We start from the raw sequence: 23,272 nt of genomic DNA on the forward strand, positions 1-23,272 counted from the left end.
ATTAAAAGGCCAAAGGACCATAATAAATATACTACATACACACACAGTATCTCTCTGCCTCCGGCAGTTCTGGTGTGTGCGTGGCATTAGTATTAAAATCTGTATTAGCTTTTGTGGGAGTGAAACCTTGTTAATCATTCAACAGATGGTTCTTCATCCCAAGCATATAATCACCTCCTGGAAGGAGAAAAATCTGGAATTTAATCAAGGCCCATCAGTTAAGCAGAGCTATACTGGGAGAGCCAGAGCTATTTTGGGAAGATCTCCGCTAAATGCATGAGTTGATGGTACGAGCATTATAGCACTCAGGTTTATCAAAGTCTATTGGTATGTCACTAAGCTCTGAAACACGATCATGTAACAAAGCTCCAGAACCTAATCAATCCTGACATATCTCAACTGATGCTAGCGGCTTGTGCTCCTCTGCAGTAAAGAAGAGGTTGTTAAAGGCTTAGCATAGGCTTTACTGGGAGCTATGCACTCTTTATTGCTTTTCAGGGACACTCATCTTGCCTGCCTCATCCTCATTCATTACCTGCAGGTCCAGCAACTTCTCTCTCTCTCTCTCTCTCTCTCTCTCTCTCTCTCTCTCTCTCTCTCTCTCTGTGTAACCAGAGGACAAAAAAACAGCACTGAACTCATGTTTTGTCAGGCATTTAATACATTTACTAACCACAGTAAAACCCCAGACACCTGAATGTTGAAAAAGCTGATTTTGGTATATAAACTGAATTTATCCCACAGTACTGTTGAAGAACCTGCAAACCTTTACGCAGGACCGTAGGAGCTCTGCATAAGTAGACAAAATGTGGATAGATTATTGATAAAATGTGACTTGAATATCTATCATTATTATTTAGACTGACAGATCAAAAGAGTCACTGCACTTAACACTGATTTAGAAAACAATATGTATGCTAATGTTCCTAGTGAAGCACCACTTTAAGACCACGAGTGCGCACTGAATGTCTATTAAAAGGACGTTCTGCTGCCGTTATTTTAATATTATCTTGGTTGGGGGGGGGGGGGGGGGGGCGTGATAAATATGGATGGATGATGCCTTATGGAAACAAAGCAGCAAAAAGGAACATTCTGTCATCATTAAGATGAAAATTAGGCCCTTGTGCTTTTTGAGCCTTTGTGTAGATTGGGAAGGATAAAAGAAGGAGTGCTCAGTGAATCATCTCTACTCTGAGGACCAAGTACAAGAAACTTGATCATCTCTTTCAGCCAATAGATAGCAAAAAAAAAAAAAAAAATTATTAAATGAAAGGGTGGGGGCTCATCCCTTCATTTCAAATCTAATCTTTGCATTACTGCTTTGCTGCTCTTAAAATCCTTAATGCTTTGCTGCCCTTTAAAATTACAGAGGTCTTTAATAGCTCTCACAATGACATGAAAAAGCTGCTTATGAAAAAGTAGCCATCAAAATAGTACCTCTACTGGTGTCTATTTTTTCTTTTCTTTTCATTTCATTTTGTTTATAACCAAGTTCAAAAGGACGGGTTAAGCCATGATGCTGTGTAAATGTCAGCCTAACACTGAGAACAGAGCAGTTCAAATCACTGGTCCCATGTGTGCAGACCGTCAGGCACATAGATCAATGGAGAGAGCTTACATATATTGCAGACATTGCTTCTTGTCTGTTTGTAACAGGTTTTTGGTGTGATTAATGTTGCTGAAAGTCATTAATAAAAGCAGTCTTTTGAAAGGTCTAGCAAGGTCTAGGTAATCTACAAAGATAATCTGCAAAGTATATCTGATCTATCCATATCTGATATTTATAAAGCTCATCCAGTCCCTAATTCCTGAAGCAAAATCAGTCAAGAATGGCAAGAGATTTGCATTATTTTTTAATAATATATATATATGTGTGTATGTATTTACATGGATTTTTTTTTGTTTTTTTAAAACCAAATCCTCCACTAGCACACAACAGCTACCATTCAGTGATGGAAAAGACTAATACAAGCTTCCTCTGACACAGAATATTTTTTCCCCAAACTGCTGATCATGCAAGTCACAGGCCAATTAAACACATCTGAGGAACCACAATTGATCATCTACTGTAAAGAACTTCTGTGCTCTGACCCCAATTTCCTAACAAGCTGAGATATGCAAAGAAAAGAATTTCACTGTATATGTTCTTCTTCTAGATCTTAAAACAAAACCTATAAACAAATTTTTTTTTCCAAATTTCTAATTATGCCACATTACCATATGGGTTGTAATTAAAGATTGCAGCTCAGATTCACTGGAACAGAAGTGAGCCTGGCTATTGGTAATAAGCAGTTGGTTTAGAGGATGAGGATGAAGAGGAAGATAATCGTAGCTCTTGCCATATTTCCGAGTACTATAACTTCAGTGTCCAGAGTTAATCCATCAGCAGTGCAATGCAAATCTGTGTCTATGTGTCTTCTATGCTGTAATTAACAGACAGAAATAGAAATAAGTGGTGCATTTACTGTATGCATCTGCCTGATGGGATGAGACAAATCTGTGAACCATGGGGTGTATTCAGGGATCTTAAGGCTATCTCCTAACTGCCCATTCAGAAGAAACTCTTAATTACAATATTAAGACTTCTAATTTTTTCTGTATTTCACAAAACATATTATCACCAAAACCATATACCTAGCGGTACTCCATAAGTGGTCCATACCTAGGGATAGTCCATAGAAGAAGAAGAAGATGAAGAAGAAGAAATCCTTTATTTGTCACATATACATTATAGTACAGTGAGATTTAAAGTTAAAGCATTCAAAAGTTTGTTTGCCCATTGGGACCTGGTGCACCATTTGCACATAAATATAAGTGCTGATAGCCAATCATAGTGCAATCTTGTGAGCAGAATACATATAGACACTCTTTGAACTGTAGGTGGGGCGTTTAATGCTGAGACTAAGAGGTCCATCCATCCATTTTCTGTACCACTTATCCTCAGGGAGCCTGGAGCCTATCCCAGGAGACTCAGGGCACCATTGACGGCGTGCCAACCTATCGCAGGGCATAATCACTTTTTTTTAGAAGCTGTCACCCCAGGACAGATTTGTGGAGAACTTATAAATGTTGTTATGTATGCATCCTTGCCTTTGACAAGTCTTTGAGAAGCCATTTAAACTACTGCTTCTTTAAAGTTGCCATCAGCCTTTTGTCAATCGTTCTGATCAGATTACTTCTTGCTTGGTTTTTAGGGATGGCCTAATCTAGACCATGGATGGCTGATATAGCAAATTTCCAAAATTTGAACGATAATGCTGTTTATATTTTATGGTATATACATTTATAGGTATATGCAGAACAAAAAGTAGGGTTTCTGAGTGATGTGGCGTTTTTCGTATTTGCCATTAATTCATGTATAACCTCAGTTTCCTCTTCGTCAAACAACACCCTCCATTGATGACTGAAGGTGGACAGTTGGGAACAGGGAATCCACCAGTAAATCAATATAAGCATAGCTAACACCCACTTTTTTCAAAGATTCAACACTTTTGGCTGTGATGCATCCCTAGACCATAATCCCACCCCCATCATGACTCATAGTGGCCTGAGTGCATAAGCTCTTCTCCGAGTATCCTCCTCATATAGGCTCGACCATGAATTCTATGGAGAAGAAAGCTGGATTCATCACTAATCCAGGCAAAAGGGTTTTCTGTCAAAATATTGTCTAGCCTCTTTGTTTGCTGCTTAAGCTTTGGTTTCCCTCTTGATTTGCGATCATCCTGTCTTCTCTCAATTTTCTGACCATAACACTGTTCTGTGTTGAAGTGGTCTTTCTTTTCAACCCTGGGAATCTTTTTCTTCTTAACTGACTCACTCTCTGTTTGTTTCCTCACACACGCCACTCACACGCCTCTGACTGGAAGCTGAATCTTCTGCAAGCAATTTCTCATTGTGAATATCCTTCCTGTGCCTACTCAACAATTTACAAAACAATTTTCTCAAGACTTTCTAGACTTATTCTTGGCTTTCAACCCATTTTGTCACTTCTGCTCAGCACCAAATCAAAGTTATCGCTGTTTGTTTATTAACAGCTGTACTTTCAGACCGCATTTTGTACTCTATAATGAGCACACCTTCACTCAATGATCATGACATCATCACAGACAAATCATTTTATGGCGATTTTAAGCATAGAGTGTATCCTTCCAATGTAACCTATAAAAAGGCCCTGGCAACCCCAATAATAATTACCTGACAACCAAACAGCACTCTTCAAACAAACATAAAGTGGTCTCAATTATTGTGTTTTTTCTCCTTTAAGGCTCGACTCATATTCCCAGATGACACAGATCCATTTTTTCTGCCTGACTGTGACACAGATCTGAATTTTTCAGGACTGTGTGGACACAAAAATCTGATCTGTACAAATTAAACCTGAACCACTTTCATATGTGGTCCTAAATCAGATACATATTTGATATGTGGGACATGCGACAGGAATAAAAACCGCCAGATCGGAATTCATATGGCTTTTTCTAACTCTCATGGACATACCGATGTGGCCGTCAGCATCCGGCGTCAGAAGTGTGACAAAACAGCAACGGAATAACGACAGTGGTGATTTCAGTGGAGATTTACTTGATATTTGAGGAATTGATACAAGCAAAACTGGAAAACTGGAACCTTTTGAAACCGAGTAAAATTCAGAACAATTGCATAAGAAATCAGTAAGTACAGTATATAGAAGGTGTTTCAAGGGACCCGTGCATTCAAATTAAAAACAGTTAAGGGTCACTTACAGTTATGAATGTGAACGGTCACGATACAGATCAGATCTGGCAAATAATCATAATTATGCATAGAAGCTTGTACGTCTGTGGGCCATAGCAGTGAACAATCTGTCTCCCACAGCTCTCAGGCTGGGTCTCGGACCACCAGTACACCCATACTGGAGAACTTTAATGTGCAGGCTGGGGTGTAAGTGTTCAAAAGTACAGGGACATAAAAGAATACAGATTATGTAGTGATATAACTTTATGCATGAATTGTGTATCTGATAGAGAATTATGTAATGTAAGCCAAGAACTTTGTGTAACTGAGAGCCCAACATTTGAAACTCCAGGGTGAAGTAACAATAACGCATTCCCCATATAATCAGGATCTCGAGTTCAAATACCAACAGTGCCATAGACAACTTTATCTCTGTATTGGTCACTGTTGTGGTGGTACAATGGTTCTTATTCAAGAGATGAAAATTCATGAAACTTGCCAAGCAGCGGTTGAGTGGATTGGACTATTCGTGTCTCAAGAGGTACAAAGTCATAGGGAAAGTGCTAGAGTGAGTATAGGAAGACTACATAACAAAGAGATTTAAGAGATTAGTGATACCAGTAAAAGAGAAGGCAGCAGTGCTAGCCAGGAGGTGAAAGGGTCGATGGATTAAGTGTTTTAATAAAAGATGAGTGTTTTCTTGCAAGGTGAGGACGGAGGGAAGCTGAGATTAAGCTCAACGTGGCGATTGGTAATACTAGCATGAGATCCAAAAATAGAAAACCCTGCCTTGACATGCTCTACAAATGTTCAGTGTGTGTGTCTATGTGTACAACTGAAGTGTTCAAATACAAAACTGAATTCACTGCCAAGCAGATATTCAGGTTAAGGGTCATTCCACCGAATACCATTTGCTTGTTGTAACTCTTCCAAATGAAACTTCACTTTTTTAAATCTTTTTTTCAACACCGAATCTAATAACACACGTATTTAACTATTCAAAATGTATATTGGTCAATCTCAGGTAACTTTATTTATTTATTTATTTATTTATTTATTTATTTTTCATCTAAGCAGAAGATGGTTGCATTTTTCTCAGTCCTGTTACCGAAACTCATGTGCCATTTAAAAAGCATGTTTAAAAGCTTCTCAACGAATCCCTTTGTTTTCCGCTTAAGGGAGTGTTTACTTTAAAGAAATGTTTGGTTACACGTTCAAATAATTGATATTTGTGACTAAAAAAATCACTATATATGCACTCAAGTTGTATTTTTTCTAAAAAAAAAAAATGCACAGCCATTTTCTTCCATTTAAAGGAGACCCAAAACCCAAAAGGTTTATATTTCTTTTTTAATCATGTAATATATTAAACAGTTGGATAGATGATGGACCACAAAAAAGTGGTTTAACTTAATTTTTTTTTTTAAAAAAACCCAAAACATTTTAGTAACAGGAATGAACATTGGGTAATGGGAATGTGTGTCCATATGTGCATGCGCATACATGTGAGCGTGCATTTGTGTGTGTGCATGCGTGTGTGTTTTTGTGTGTTATTGTGTGTGGTAGAGAGAGAGGGAGAGAGAGAGAGAGGGAGGGAGAAAGAGTAGTGATGGAGAGGGTGGTGGTCGTGTCTTGCTCCTTCCCCTGCAGAATGCCATGGGTGGGTGTTTCTGGCTCCTCCATAGCATGGGTTCTCTCCATCTTCTTCTACAAAAGGTAAGAAAGACAAAGACAAAAAGTTGAACATATTATGCACGTCCATGTCTACAAAACACTAAATGGTTAAGCTGGAAAACCTAAATCCAATAATGTTTTAGCTAGAATTGCATTAAATTCATGAAGAAAAAACAAACGTGCCTGACCTTTTTTTTTTTTTAAGAAGCCTTCTCTTTATATAAAAGGATTGAAAGTAACAGGACTGAGTTTTTAGCACAGAAGTAGCAAATACATGAAATATAGTCATATGGCATACATGAAAATAGCACGAGGTCACTGAGCACGTTCTCGTGATTTACCAAAAATGTGTATTTTTAAAATAAACAAATAACATCGTAGAAATAATTTAGGTCAGAGGACTGTACGCTGAGATTAGCCTTCTCAGTCAAAGTCACAATATCACCAAATATACAGAGAAGAAAATGAGAGAACTTACTTTTGGTCTTCCCATGGCCTTCAGATCCAGATGATACAACTTCCTGGTGAACATGTGACTTGTGAAATGTATAACAGGACTGAGTGAAAACCTGGAGACACAACTAACGAATATATTATGGATTTCTTATGAAAACAAATCTATTTAAAACAAAGATGAGATGTGGAATCACAACAACGCAAAAAAAAAAAAAAAGATTTGTGAAGGATTTTAATCATTATATTTAAAAACGTGTAGTGTTAGTGTGTGGAGACATGTAAAGTGGTAAAGTGTAGTGATAAAGAGTGAAGACAAATAGTAACAAATGCTATTTTTTCAGAGTTCTAAGTACATTATGGACACAGCGAATAGAAACCTTTATGTTACACATTCCTGCCTTGTGCCCAGTGGGTCCAGGATGGGCTCAGGATCTACTGCAACCCTGACCAGGATAAATGGCATTCATTAGTGAATGAATGAATGGAACCAAAAATGTGTAATATTTTCTTTCAGTTTATTTTGCTGGCATTAAAACAGTTTCTGTACAGTGAATAATCTCACCTCAATACTGTACATTTGTCCTGAGAATTGTTGCTGTAATCATAAAGACTGACCTGTGCTCATACTGAAACGCATACTGAAATCTACATCAATATTTCCGTAAAGTTGCTTTGTGATAATGTCTATTGTTTAAAACGCTGTACAAATAAAATGTAAATAAAATATTATGATCATTTCCTTTAATCAAGCTCTATACCCTGGCTACACACAGGACAGATCACATAAACTCTGTATACCTTGAGGCTAGGCATAGTGAAAATAACACCAACTAATGAAGTGCTTCAAAACTGAGCGAAATTTGGTGTCTGTTGTGGCAAATACTTGTAGGTACATTGCCATCTTAAAAGAACTGACTAAAATAATCTGATAAGCAGCACCACAACTGCTGTCGAATCCCCACATTCACACAATACAGATGATTTAGAGATGCCAATCAGCCTACAACGCATGTCTTTGGACTGGGTGAGGAGACCAGAGAACCCAGAGGAAACCTCTGTGCACACAGGGTGGAGGAAGGATTCGAACCCCCAACCCCAGAGGTGCGAGGCAGACATGCCCCCCTGTTGAAAGAACTCGATGTTTTTGTCTATATGGTTTATGTATGTGATCAGAAAATTCACTGCATTGTTTAATTAAAATATTGGATTGAAATTTTTCACTCATTCATGCTTCAGTAATCGTCAGTAACTGCTTTATCCTGGTCAGGTTCATGGTAGATCTGGAGCCTATCCTGGGAACACTGGGGTCAAACTGGGAATACACTTTGCATGGGGCTGCCAGTCTATTACCAGTCTCTTCACACACTTAGTCACACCTAGAGGCAATTAACTAATTAATGTTTTTGTGAGGAGGGATGAAATCAGAGAACCACAAGGAGGAAAGCCATCAAGACACTCGGAGATAGAAAGAGATATTTTGTAATCCAATCATATTTATTTGGTTTTACACAAGAGGAACGTATGGGGCTGAAAATATATGTCCATCCATCCATCCATCCATCTATTTTGTATACCACTTATCCTACACAGAGTTGCAGGGGAGCCTGGAGCCTATCCCAGGGAACTCGGGGCACAAGGCAGGGGGACATCCTGGACAGGGTGCCAACCCATCGGAGAGCACAATCACACACACACGTTATGGGCAATTTGGAAATGCCAATCAGCATACAACACATGTCTTTGGACTATGGGAGGAAACTGGAGTACCTGGAGGAAACCACCATGCCCCCTGAAAACATACTTGTAAATCTTTTCCAGTCATTCCAGTCATCAGAAATGTAGAAAAGAAAGACATTAACCAAATCTTCACCAAGTATGTACAGAGATCACAAAAAAATATCACCTGAGCACTGAAAATATCGAGCTGGCAACCCGATTACTAGATGGTAAATGGTCTGCAATTATATAGCGCTTTTATTCAAAGCGCTTTACACTGTGTCTCATTCACCCATTCACTCACGCACCAATAGTAGCAGAGCTGCCATGCAAGGTGCTAACATGCCATCGGGAGCAACTCGGGGTTCAGTGTCTTGCCCAAGGACACGTCGAAATGTGGAGTCACGTGGGCTGGGAATCGAACCGCCAACCCGCTCTACCAACATGAGACACAGCCGCCCACATATAATGACATAAATAGCTAGTTTAAAACAATTTCTGTATCACATCCAGCATTTATTTTCTCTTTTTGTCTGTCAGTCCAAATGCCCAGAACACAGCTCTGTCCTTTGACTCATGCGACCCACAATCCAAAATACACAAATACACAATTCTGAATTCAATCGCTCTCACGCTGTGATGGGACGTCACTAGAGTTTGACTGGAAACTTACTAGACCATCTGAGTGGTCTGGTTCAAATTGTTTTGGTCTACACCTGACTGTGATTGCTTTGTTCTCACCTACGGGTTAAATTCAAACAGGCTACGCATCTTTACTGTTCCTGCACTGTTGAACCTCAAAATTACCTCCAGCATGTCATGATAGCCACCAAGATGAATGAAGTATAATGCCTAGATTGTAAACATCACTAGAGGCTCAAAGCACCAGCTACTGACCACCAAAAGCGATCCACCACGACTGCAAGACCAGACCAGACAAACTACATGAAATCATCCGACTCAAGATGCTAACATCGTTCATCAAGATCAACACTAGCTTTCAAGGACAAGGGCCTAGGCAACCACTGCATTGATTTTTCATATATTCATTAATTCCCTCAGCCAGATCATAAAAGTGGTTATAGGTTGAAGATCAGAGCTACCATTATCCTCATTTACGTGGATATATCAAATTATATGCCAGCCAATGATTTTGTGATGTGCCTGATCAGTATCTACAGCAACGGCATTGAGAAGTCATTTGGACAGAAGAATCAGAATTGAAAAGCGATAATGACTGAGAAAAGGGCATTACCGCATATTGGCATGCAACATAAAAGTAGAGGCTAAAAGGGCACTGAACAAGATTGTTCTTGAAGAGCCAGGTGAATAGGAAGAACAAGTGCAACAAGTATGTTTGGCCCGAAACCAAGTTCAAGGGACAAGACACCAAGTTGTCCAAGAGAGGAACTTGAAGCTTTTCAGATGAACCCACAGCTGATAGCATTTCATTTTATAACCTACTGGAAAAAAGCCCCTGAGAGATTCTCAGTGGACTGGTAATTAAATGCACATCTTCTAGATGAAATCGTGCATTAATCTGAACGTGAGAAGCATGTTAATGAAGGTGAGGATGAGAAAGATCAGACAATTCTGAGGAAAAAAAGTGGAAGAAGTAACAAAAGAAGTAACCTAATGGATTGTGTCTGTGAATTCAATATACGTATCTCAGGATGTTCTTCAAATCTACACAAATGTACTAGCATTTCTGCTTTTTGCAGTTCTTCTTATTACCATGATCCACTATCCTGGTTTAACCATGATTTAACATGGCTCTGCCTCTGATGATGCATCATCAGCATGATAATGCAAACTCGTTCTGAGAAAACTATTAGGCAGAGGACATGAAGTACTGTCCTCTGGACTCACTGAAGCAGTGAGTCGACACTTGGTTGTATTTGTTATGCTCAAGCACAAAAAAGTCTCATCTACAATCTGTGGCCATGTAAATGGCATGTTAGCTGTACAAAATCTTCGCACAATCCCCACCTTAAGAAAAACTGCACCCCGAAACACATTAAATGTGATATGCTTTAGTAATTCTTGTGCCAGTTGGTTGTTTTTTTCACTATTCCCATGAGAAATTAGCAGCTATTATGGTATATTTTAAAATAAATGGTATATATTAAAGAAATCAGTATGTTAAGTTTAAGCAATCAATAGCCCAATCAAGTACAGATGAAGCGAGGGTTAATGCTGCGTTCGGCTTTGAAATTCCCTGCCTACAACTGTGAAAACGCCACCTTCAACTTAAAATATCACCTCGTCAACTTGGGGTAAACTTCTCAGCTAGATCCTTCCCCGTTTACAGAGTGACGTGAAAACAACAAAGCTGCGCACACTGTGAACAGTGTAAATTAGCCCTTCTCTACATTTAGATCGGTTTATAGCAGTATTGGCTTTAGATCAGTTAATATACAGACACAGAACTTGGTTAAATCTATAACACAGACTATACTAATCACAGTTTTAAAAAGGTAATCATCAACACTAGTTAGCACCAACGTTACTAGCATTGCTAATGCTATTCCCTATTGTCTGCTGGCTAGCTTGTTGCTAAACTATTCACAATTGCCAGCTGTTGTTGCTGTATTACAATTTCAGTCCAAAATGCAGGAATGTTTAAAGTTCATTATATAGTAGAGCAGAACCAGTAGCCAATCAGGCCTGTAACTGTAAAAGTGCGGGTAAAGAAGCTTTTCATGAGCCTTATGTGCTCTGATGGAGCAAACAAATGACACGCTTTTGTGGAGGCGTCCATGGTTTGTTTTTTTGGGTTGTTCTCTACTTTGCATGCCAAACGTGCCCAGGTGGGAAATGACATTATTAAAACTTGCAAATTACCACTTACAACGTGTCAAAAACACAGCATAAATCCCACTGGATAAATATCAGCAGGCAGGCATTGTGGTTAATGTAGGAAACCCAAAAAAAAAAACTTGATCCAGTGAAAACAGACTAACATAAATACATGAAAATACATGTAGTTTAACTAAAAAGTCAACTCTGGATTTCCTTACAAAAAATAGCTGAAGATCATGTTAATTATAAAGGTTACCACGCAAGTGATTGTCCTTGAAGTCAGCATTATGCTGTTTAGTGTCCACTGACCCTGTTTTTTAAAACCCCAAATACTGACATAACTGTATTTCCTTGCATATTCACACCTCTACAACATGTACAGTAAATATAACACCTATAATGTCCAATATATAATGTTGAAAAGGTCAAAAGTATCTAAAATAGCAACATCGTACCATACTTTCCACATAAGCATACTAAATCTCAAAATTCCTTTGACTAGTATTAGATGAGACTAGGATCCACGTCTCATCATTACTACAACACCATCGGAGAATACAGTCTAGGTGATTTATACCTCCTCCCTCAATTTTCCCAAAAAGCCTTAATAAATTATTCATCCCTATAGCTAGAGAGAGCTCCAGGATCAGATCGATTCTGAGCTTTTTGTGAGCGCTGCACCTTCCCATTTATTGCTCCGTCCATCCTGTCCAAGACAGTTATCAATGTAAACAGAGGCATTATTGGACAAAAACTGAGTGTTGTAAAACATCATTGTTACCTCTGTTTACTCGACGTCTGTGGATGTGAACATAGACAATAAATGATGGCACTCTATGCCATGGGTCAATCCTTGAACAAAATGTATTATTGATAGAGTCGGATTTATTTTTAGCTTCAATGAGGGCTCGCCCTGATCCGGAGATTTATGACGGCACAGCAGGTTGCTTGGTGCTGTCATTTCTGAGATTTAAACATGCCTCGATGTGGTAGCATATGATCTGTCTTTATCCTTCTTGCACTGTGTGCTTTTTAACACATCCACACACTCTGAAAGAAATCAGAACAATGCCCATGCCAAACAGTGAGAACTATAAAAAGCAATTCATATTTATCAGCATGTACTTCTGCAAAAAAAAAAAACAGCCGCCAGCTGGTAGGTCCAGGTGGTGTAAACAATAAAATGATACACAACATGCCCTTATAGACAGATAAGGCTAAGCTTAGACACCTATAAGGCTAGGTTTAGACACAAATACAGTACAGATTACAGTAGATATCCATGATATCCTTGTTGGGGTTTCATTTGTGATCTTTTGCCTCTGTGAGGGTCAGTATGAGTATGTACTGTAGTATGAGCCGTGTGTGCCACAATGGTATGAAAGAACCATTCAGTTAAAATCTGAATGGGAGAGATGAGAAGCACTTCTGGAACGCCGCCAGCAAACTACAACACAGAACTTGTGAAACATTCATTAGCAAGTCATCAAGTTTTCAGTATCAGACTGAACCTCAGTTTACCAAGGTCATATTTTCATTTTTAAATTGTTCGATTCGCTCGCATCATTTAATTACATTTTTTTTTTTGCTAATTAGTTATGATGTGGGAAAGTAACTAATCCAAACTACTGGGCCTCAGATTAACCCTCCAGCAAAAGGTATTCAAAGTAGAAGAAAAAAAAACACCATGGTCTCATATTTCCCTAGATTTAAATATAAAATACTAAACTATAATAAAACACCTGGGAACATGTTGTTATTATAAAATAATCAACAACAGGGTGGTGTGATGCGGCCCAATGCGAAGTAAAGTTTCTTTTCCACCGTGAAGTTGATTTTTTTTTTTTTAAAACAAAACAGTCTAAAGTGTTTTGTTCCTCTTACACCACAGCCATTTGCCGACGACTACTATTATTTTTTACATTCTCCATACTTCTTATCCATTTATAGTTACATTTAATGTTGTGGAACGTCCATGAAACTTTAGTCCTGAAGACATTTGTGTGGCAGAAAGAGTACCGACTGTTAAAAAGCGGACTGTACATATTTCACTGCAGCTGGATGTTTTTAATCCATTTATTATTATCAGACTTATATTATGCTGAGTGTCCACCATTCAAGTCCCTGTGAGTGAGCTGTCACTACAGAAATTGTATTAGAATAAGCATATTAAAACAAGCCCTGTAATTAATATACACCTGTAATTTGTCTTGTAGTCAGAACCACTGTCAGAGATGCTTAATCAACACCTTCAACCATCAGATTCAAGAAGTTAACTGTGCAGTGGTATAACGTTAAAAAAAAAAGAAAAAAAGCTGGACATAATTTGATATAAAGGACCAATTGTAGGTGCAGATTTGTACGTATCCACACAAATAATAGCTGGTTGTTCCTCTGTGGAGAAACAGTCCTCCAGATCAAAATATCCAACCAACGTTGTCCATGTGGTCAGTAATGAAGGTTAAAGGAAGATATTCCTACAGATTACTCCGACAAGGTGGACTAACAAGGTGTCTAATAAAGTGCAGTAAGTGTACACCACTGATGTGATAGAGGAGCACTGACACACATGTCGTGCATAGCAACAGATGGACTATGGTCAGGAATTTTGGACCTACAAAAAGTGACCTATATGGCAGGTTTGCCTCATTAACCATCCACTGAGTGGAAAATAATACTGTGTAAAGATCACAACTGAAGTAGCTGCAGCGAACTTTGCACTTCTGCTTGTTAAATCCTTTTCACCCGAACTATAAATGAAACATCATGAAACATCAGGTACGTGTTAATGTGTTATGCAAAGGAGATTTTGGAATATAATGAGCTAGGACGCTAACCGTGCATAGAGAAATAATGCAAGCACTAATGAGTACGTGGAGTATGTGTGAATGTCGGAAAAATAAATTGGCCCTTTGGCTACAGTTTAGTCCCTTGGGTATAATTACACTTTCTAGCAGGTGCAAACAGTTTCTGTGATAATCAACAAGGCCAATTAAAAGCTGACTTCCACTGGAAGTTGCAGAAATGGCACGGCCTATACAGTACAAAGCCTTATTAATCTGAGACTGATGTGGTTAGCGTTTCTGAAGGTATCGGCTTTATGAAAAGGGCGGGGCAATACAACAATATAATATCAATATCATTATAAATTATGTGACACTGTGCTTTTCTGAGATATCATGGGTATCATAATATATGTTTTTTTTTTTTAAATTTAATTACAAACTGACTGGAAGCAACTGATTTGATGTTAAAATGTTGTACTTAATTGAAAAAAAATATGTTTTTAATATTACGGGGATTTTTTTTTCTCCCTTTCTGTTTTTTTTTTTGTTGTTGTTGTTGTCTTTTTTATTTTTATTAAGAATAATTATTCATGTAAACCACTGAACAGGTTTTTTTTTTTTTTTTTTTTTGGAAAATTTTTATATGTAACACCAGGCAAAAATAGTGCTCTTATGGGAAAATAATCAACAATGGAGTGGTGCGATGCAAAGCAGAGTGAACCACTTTACACAGTGTTGAAAAACTTTACAAAAAAAAAAGTTACAGTGCTGAGACTAGAGGCTCCTTCCATAAATAAAATGTCTCCTCGTAGAAAACTTCACCATATCAACAATTAATATTTTCTTTGTTAAATACCAGCGCATTTCCTAATCCTTCTGCAGAATCAGAATTTAAGAATGAAACATGCTGCCATATAAAACACGGCATAATATTCACAGAAATCTACACCATGCTAGTACAAAAACTATGATATTGGGTGTATGGTTATTATACAATACAGTGATCATACTATTCATGGCCTTAGTACTTAAATCAAATAATTTAACAATAGTTACATAGTATTATCAATTCTATGTCACTACGGTTCATCCAGTTAAATATCAAGAAATGCAAAAAAAAAAAAATCTCATATAAAAAATAAAAATATATTTCTTTCTGTCATGGAAATCCCCCAAAATATATCAGAACTCATTAAGAAACCTTATGAAAAGAAAGTCTAGTTTTACAAGATGCAAAAAGCCAATATTCTTCAGCGTGGGTCGATACATATTTCAATATAACTGCAACAAGATATGCTTTTCTGTGGTGATTGTTCTGCCTGTTATGCATGAGAATAAAGGCTAATTTCATGCCTCATTCAACCTTTTTCTGGACCATCCATTATTGCAGTAAAATTAAAGGACATTTTTAAAATGTCTCTTCACTGACATTAAAAAAAATCCTCCCAAATTCTCCCTGGAGTATTCTAATGTTGTTGACAAATCATGAATAATGGGAAGAATTAAATGCTGGCTCTATAATGCAATGCATTTTATTTACCCCCCCAAAAAAAACAACATTTTCCTGCGGGGCTACAGGAGAAAGGCAAGGACAACGAGTGTATTTGTGTAAAAGCCGCCCAGAGAATACGTCGCGAGCTGCTATAACACCCTCAACAACTTGCTCTGTCATTTTCCATTTATGTTACTCATCTCATTTGCTTTTTCCTGATGTGGTAACAGTCTGCACAGACATTTCTGCAGAGCTCACGGTTCTGATTAGTTAAGAAGTACAATGTTTAACACACTGTATAAGAGGAAGGTTCAGGAAAATTTGTCCATAAGTAACATAAAAAACAGGTTCATTCCTTTTCTCTGCACGATAGTAAGACTTGATAGTGATACAGCTCTCATGACCTGTTATTCATAGCAGAACTTAATGAAGTCATACGACTGGGGGGAAAAAACAAACATATAAAATTCCTGATCTCCTTTTGTTTCCTTTAGTTTCCTTTGACCAATGAGCATATACTTTATACCACGTGACCTGCCACATGCCCTTGAAGTGTGGCAAGTCTACAGAAGCAAAGCAACATGGGAAAGCTGAGAGAGAATTTCTAAAATGCCCCCAAATGCCTGACTGTAGTGAGAAAGAATAACTTTGTCCTAAACATCTTTCATATTATGTACTGAATGTTAAATTCACAGTTACTACACAAACGATGACTAAACATATGAAATGAATGAATGCGGCGAGGTTGTCTTGGCTGCACACACATCTCACTCAACGTTGTCCAGCGACACATTACACATCGAGGAATTAAGTTATGTTATGCACATTAGGAGTCAAGTTACGTGCATGCTTAAATCGATTTTCTAGGTGTGCCATTCAGACTATGGAAATTACCTGCATTTTTCTTGAGTAGAAGCTTTCGAGACAGTGGTTTTTCTTTTCAACTGCATCTAAATCACTTCCTTTAAATACAAGCATTTGCCTTTTAATCCCTGAAAAAAATCAAGGATAAAAATGTGGACTGAAGAAGAAGGCTTTTTCTTTTGTCAGTACTCACTCGAGCCAATATCACACAAGAACAAAAGGTCAGAATCACACGGAACTGAGACACACCATTGTTGAGACACACCATTGTTCCCTGTGCATAACTCTCGCATACTGCTTAAGTCTGTACTTACACACTTTATGGCCAAAGGTTTGTGGACACCTGACCATCACACCCATATGTACTCGTTGAACATCTCATTCTAGATTGATTCCCCTTTTGCTATTATGGATAAACTCTACTCACTCTGGGAAGGCTGTCCTCTAGATTTTTGGAGCGTGGCTGTGGGGATTTGTGTTCATTCAGCCACAAGAGCATTAATTAAAGTTGGGCGCTGATGTCTGGCGTTCCAGTTTATCCCAAAGGTGTTCAGTGGGGTTGAGGTCAGGGCTCTATGCAGGCCATTCGAGTTCTTCCACTCCAGCCTTAGCACAGCTTGTCTTTATGGAGCCCACAAGGGCATCTTCATGCTGGAACAGGTTTGGGCCTCTTGGTTCCCCTGAAGGGAACTTGTAATGCTATAGCATACAATTCTTGAAAATTTCATGGGTGTGATGGTCAGGTGTCCACATACACCCACAAGCCCATCCATATGTGATAGTCAGATGTCCACAAACTTTTGGCCATATAGTTACTAGGCCACATAGTGCGTAGAGTAGGTGAGAATTGTGATCTCAGGTATAAGCTATCATATTTAATCAAGAATCATGTAGCTCTATAATACAGACAAAATGTCATATTGCACTTATATTCAGTACATATTAATTTTTTCCTTACATTAATTTTCTAGGCACTCAAAGAGCTTTACATAGTATGGGAAGGGGGATCTCTCCTCAACCACCACCAGTTAAGGGCCAATGGGAAAATTTCACCAGGACACCCAGGTTATACCCCTACTCTTTTACAAGAAATGTCCTGAGATTCTTAACAACCACTGAGATTCAGGACCTCAGTTTGAGGTCTCATCTGAAAGACAGTGCTGTATTTACAATATAGAGTCCCCAGCATGGTACTGGGACATTAGGACCATTCAGACCACAGGGTGAGCACCCCCTACTGGCCTCACTCATACCACTTCCAGCAGCAACCTTAGTCTTCCTCAAGAGGTCTCCCATCCAGGTACTATCCAGGCTCAACACTGCTTAGCTTCAATGGGAAACCAAACAAGAACTGCAGGGAGATATTGCTCTGGCAAAGGTTATAGTCCTGCAATATGAGTAGTACAGGACTTGTTTTTTTTTTTTTTTTTTTGAGTTGTTATCTTGTCATTTTGACTTTTCGAAATATTTTCGAATATGCAACACCCCATAAATTATCAGTAGCTATGTTTCCATCCAAGTTATGCATTTAACTTATGCGCAAAATTTGAACATCGCATAAAACATTTGCGAATAAAGCACCGTTTTCATCCCATGTGTTCCAGAGATCAAACTCGTCACTTCCAGGGAAACTAGTGCATCTCACTCTCCGCCATTTTTACTTTTCTGAGCCAATTATCCAATCACATGATTTGTTGAGTCAACGCCACATGACGTTTTTGAGGAATTTATTCGGTAAATGAGTTTCCATTGCAGTTTATGCGCATGTATTCTTATTAAATAATAATAATAATAAAAAATCCACCAATATCAATTGAGCTCTTAGGTTTTTTTATGCACATTTTGGAGATTTTATTCACATCTGGTGTTTCCATCCAGCATTTTTTATACAATATCCCCAAACTCGCATAGAAATATATACGTGGATGCTAATAAGACTAATTTATTAAATATAAGCATGACTACGAAGTATTATTCTGTAGAACTCTTAAGTAAGCCATACATTGCGTTCGTGGAATTTACCTGACCTATTTACATCTAACGATTGGAAATCGACTTAAATGCGTTCGGGGTTGGACAATCTTTTGACTCCTAACTCTTATGGTGACAGAATTTCCATAAAAAAATCATAGTGCTCATTTTGCATTTGATGTGCAATGATGAAAAACACCCATGACTCCATGATAAAACTGTGTGGACCCTTCTCAGATCAGCAGAGTATTCTTATTATACATGCCTACGTACCTCTGTCCAATTTGCACTAGGGGAGCTGAGAAACTGTGCATAGCAACAGATAACTGTTTTGTAGGTATGTAACTGCATACCTACAAAATGCACCTGTAGAAAACAGTAATGCACATTAGGTGTACATGAATCCTTGCTATAACACAGTTCGGTGTTCTTTTCTTTTCCTATGGACTGATTTGAAATGCAAACACAGATTAATCTGGACTAATCAGACTTACGTACTGATTTGTTACACAGCCCATTCACAATATTGAGGATAGTGCTCTGATGCATTATTAAGTAGATATACAGTATAACTCTTCAATAAACATAAATAGACCTGAAACCATATGTTTACAATGCACAACAGCCCAAGGTCAATAGGATGTATATGGGTTTTTTTTTTTTCTTCTTCTTCTTCTCCCTGATACAAATAGAATCTAGGTTACATCCATCAAGCACATTATGTCTATTTATAGCTGAGGTCAAGCTTGGATTTCTGTACTGACAAAATAAAGCTGGATTTATTCTAGTATCAAACGTACACCTTGTTGTTGTTGTTGTTATTGTTATTATTATTATTATTATTATTATTATTATTATTATTATTGTTATTATTATGTCCTCATTATATTCTGCGAATTTTTTTTTGTCCAGAAAAGAAAAAAAAAAATCAGCTGTGTCAAATAACCTTTACAATGTAAATGGTGTGAAATGTTAATTATTATAACAATGCTCTTCTTGCCTGTCTGTATAACACACGTCACGTGCTGTCGGTTTGCAACCGAAATGAACGGGCAAGGCGCGCGCGCAACGAAAAGGAACAATGCCACTAATATTGCTTGGGAAATCTGGGACACTGGTAAACTTATGAGGCGTGTCTAGTGTATTTTTCCGTTATTGTATTGTCTCGTTGTGCTTTTTTTCCCCCCCGTATTATTTTGTCTATATTCTATTGTGTTTACGACGACAATACCCGCCGCTGAACGAAGGAACTTTAAACACAAAGCCGCAGCTGAGAGAAATGTCTGAACTTACCGAGCAGGTTATACGAAACGTTTTTCCATCGCCTTAGGGGGGAAAGTCCGTGTATTCAGAGCATTCTTCCTGCCCGGGATTGTCTCTCGGTCTCTCGCGCGCTCGGACAGTTAACGTTAATTCCAGTCCGCGTGCATCTGCCGCGCTGCTGCGACGTCACGCACTCGCGCTTCATTGGAAACGGTTACCAGGAAACACTGGATTATTTTCAATCCGATACCCAGCGATACCAGGTCTAGCATTCTGATACCGATACCGATAAAGCAGACTGGGATGAGTTGTAGATACAGTGACACTCACTGCGTACATGATTAGTAGTATTAATGATGACAGGAATCTAATTATTGACTTCGATTATGAATTTAGCCGGATCAAGGTAATCAGAAATCACTGTTTACATGGTAGTTTCTTAATCAGAGTATCGTCTTCATCGGGTTAATATCGGAATATTATTGTCCATGTAAATGTACTGATTGTCGCCACGTGCTCCTGAAGGTGTGCCGTGGTATCTGGCACCAACACATTAGCAGCAGATCCTTTAAGTCTTGTAAGTTGTGAGGTGGGGCCTCTATGGATCGGACTTGTTTGTCCAGCACATCCCACAGATGCTCAATTGGATTGATATCTGGGGAATTTGGAGGCCGAGTCAATACCTTAAACTCTTTGTCATGTTCCTCAAACCATTCCTGAACAATTTTTGCAGTGTGGCAGGGCGCATTATCTTGCTGAAAGGGGCCACTGCGGTTAGGGAATACTGTTGCTATGAAGAGGTATACATGTTCGTCAACAATGTTTAGGTAAGTGGTACGTGTCAAAGGAACATCCACATGAATGCCAGGACCCAAGGTTTCCCAGCAGGACATTGCCCAGAGCATCACACTGCCTCCGCCGGTTTGCCTTCTTTCTATAGTGCATCCTGGTGCCATCTCTTCCCCAGTTTAGCAATGCACACACACCCGGCCGTCCACATGATGTAAAAGAAAATGTAATTCATCAGACCAGGTAACCTTCTTCCATTGCTCCAAGGTCCAGTTCAAATGCTCATGTGCCCATTGTAGGTGCTTTCAGCGGTGGACTGGTCTGTAGCTACGCAGCAAGCTGCGATGCACTGTGTATCCTGACACCTTTCTATCATAGCCAGCATGAACTTATTCAGCAATTTGTGCTACAGTAGATCTTCTATGGGATCGGACCAGACGGGCTAGCCTTCACTCCCCTCTCACATCAATGTGCCTTGGGTGCACATGACCATGTCGCCGGTTCACCCGTTGTTCTACTTTGGACCACTTTTGGTAGGTACTAACCACTGCATACCGGGATCACCCAACAAGACCTGCTGTTTCAGAGACGTTCTGACCTAGTCATCTCTCCATCACAATTTGGACCTTGTCAAAGTCGTCCAGATCCTTACGTTTGGCCATGTTTCCTGCTTCCAACACATCAACATCAAGAACTGACTATTCACTTGCTGCCTAATATATCCTACCGCATGAGAGGTGCCACTGTCACGAGATAATCGATCTTATTCACTTTACCTGTCAGTGATTTTAATCTTATGGCTGATCTGTGTATATCTCTCTGTGCCTGTCCTGTTTTACCTGTTGGTCTGGCCTCTTGTTTAATTCTCCGTCTCTCTTCATAAGTAAGAGCATCAAAAGACTGATCCACCTGATCCAAAATCAGGTGATGTCTGCCATTTCGTACAAAAAAAGCAGCTAAGCTGTTAACTAGCTAAATTTATCTGATGATGCTAGTGGCAGTTACCTAGACCTATAAACAAAACATTTCCAAAAAAACAACAACAACAAAAAAAAAAACCCAAAAACAAATATGAAGCAAGAAAGATAACTTCATGTGAGGTTTGAACACACACAAAGACCATAAGGAGCTCAAAAGTTGGCTAGAGAAACCAGAGAAATGACAAAGATGTAACAAAGAAGATTACACATAAAATAAACACTTGCACACCCAGCAAAACAAAGCAAGACTGTCCCAAGACTGAGCTCTCCTTAAATAGACTGAACACCTCTCCTTAAATAGACCCAGGCACAGGTACGGCTGATTGCCCTGATTATAATTAAGACCGTGCTGTCTGGCTCCCTCTGGTAGCAGGAGATGCTCTGGCAGTGTTTCTGTCTGCTGTCTGCTACCTCTAATGATGGAACAAAAAAGAATTTTAATCTTATCATTCATTTACAATATGAATAATGATAAATCAATGTCTTTAAGCCAAATACACTTAAATATAACAAGTTTGAGTTAAATTTTTGTTATATTTAAGTGTATTTGGCTTAAAGACATTGATTTATCAACTTAAACATTTTGAGGTAATTAGTTTCCTCAAATTTTTTGAGTTAAATGAACTATGTAATTAGCATGCAATAAATGACAGAATATATTCACGACCCTGTCAACTTTGAGAAGATCGTTTCAGAGGTTTATATATTGGGATCATGGCACTGTAAAAAGCTCCCTGGAACTCAAACAAGTACCAGAGTGACACCTTGTGGTTACAAAAAGGCAATATAGTATCAATGTGATTGACTGGATGAGATTGATTAAATCACTGCTCGTGTAAATATAAGGTGACCATGATCGACAAGACAATAAAGCAAACCCATTGAATGATGTACAACTGGATGTTACTTATCAGGATTCTCCATGACCAGAGTGGAGAGAAAAACAGCAAAGTGTTTTGGTGCTCATTGGAAGGAGGTAGCTCTCAAGTTCTTCATCTGGTGAAACGCTTAAGGATGAGAGCAGTGGTTTTTTATACAGAGACTGAACCGCAAGCTTTGCTGGCTTTGTTATCATTCAATATAACATCTGAATTAGAATCAGCTCAGTTTTGAAGATTTGGGTCCTTGAGATGTTTGATTAATTCATTAAGTTGGTGTTGGTGTCAAGCATCAGTTCCCACAGATCAACACAGTATGTGTTGAACTTGATTAGTGGTCCAAAGTCAGCTTTGAAATACTTGAATAGAATAGTCAATGAATATTTAATCTAGATTTTAAAATATGTATCTATGTATGAATATATTTCTATGTTTGTTACAATGAACTGAAAGAAAGAAGATTTTAAAAAAAGTAAAAAAAAAAAAATTAAAAAAAAAAAGTTGACCCAAGAAGTCACACTAAGGCTGGTTAAATTTTCACACTGATCTGTACAGTATTCAATATGTCTATAACTAGTTAGATTTAGAAGCTACAGTCGAGGTCATACGTTTACATACGCCTTGTAGAATCTGCAATATGTTACTAATTAAACAAAAAAAAGAGGGATCATAAAAATTGCATATGCTATTTCACTTAAGCCCACTGTTCTTCAGAAAATCCTCCAGGTCCTCAGATTATTTGCTTTTCTAGCAACTTTTGCATATTTGACCCCTTTCCAGTAGCGGCTATATGATGTTGAGATCCATCTTTTCACACTGAGGACGACTGAGGGACTCGTACACGACTATTACAACAGGTGCAAACATTCACTGATGCTCAAGAAGTCA

General features: G+C 38.4%; 1 protein-coding gene across 5 annotated transcripts in view; it reads right to left on the reverse strand.

Moving 5' to 3' along the window:
- Window positions 1-23,272, reverse strand: part of pkib (protein kinase (cAMP-dependent, catalytic) inhibitor beta) — a 35,888-nt gene that overhangs the window by 9,456 nt on the left and 3,160 nt on the right. For 2 of the 5 annotated variants that reach the window (XR_008384636.1, XR_008384634.1), the window contains exons 2-3: window positions 6,866-6,956; window positions 6,065-6,420 (exon numbers count right to left, since the gene is read on the reverse strand). The gene's annotated coding sequence lies outside the window, so the exon portion shown is untranslated. Of the gene's footprint in view, window positions 1-6,064; window positions 6,421-6,865; window positions 6,957-19,767; window positions 21,940-23,272 lie in introns of those variants that run through there. The other 3 variants (XM_053613787.1, XM_053613788.1, XR_008384635.1) reach the window with 2 other exon arrangements.

This window comes from Ictalurus furcatus, chromosome 25 (assembly GCF_023375685.1).
Source record: "Ictalurus furcatus strain D&B chromosome 25, Billie_1.0, whole genome shotgun sequence".
NCBI lineage: Eukaryota > Metazoa > Chordata > Actinopteri > Siluriformes > Ictaluridae > Ictalurus > Ictalurus furcatus.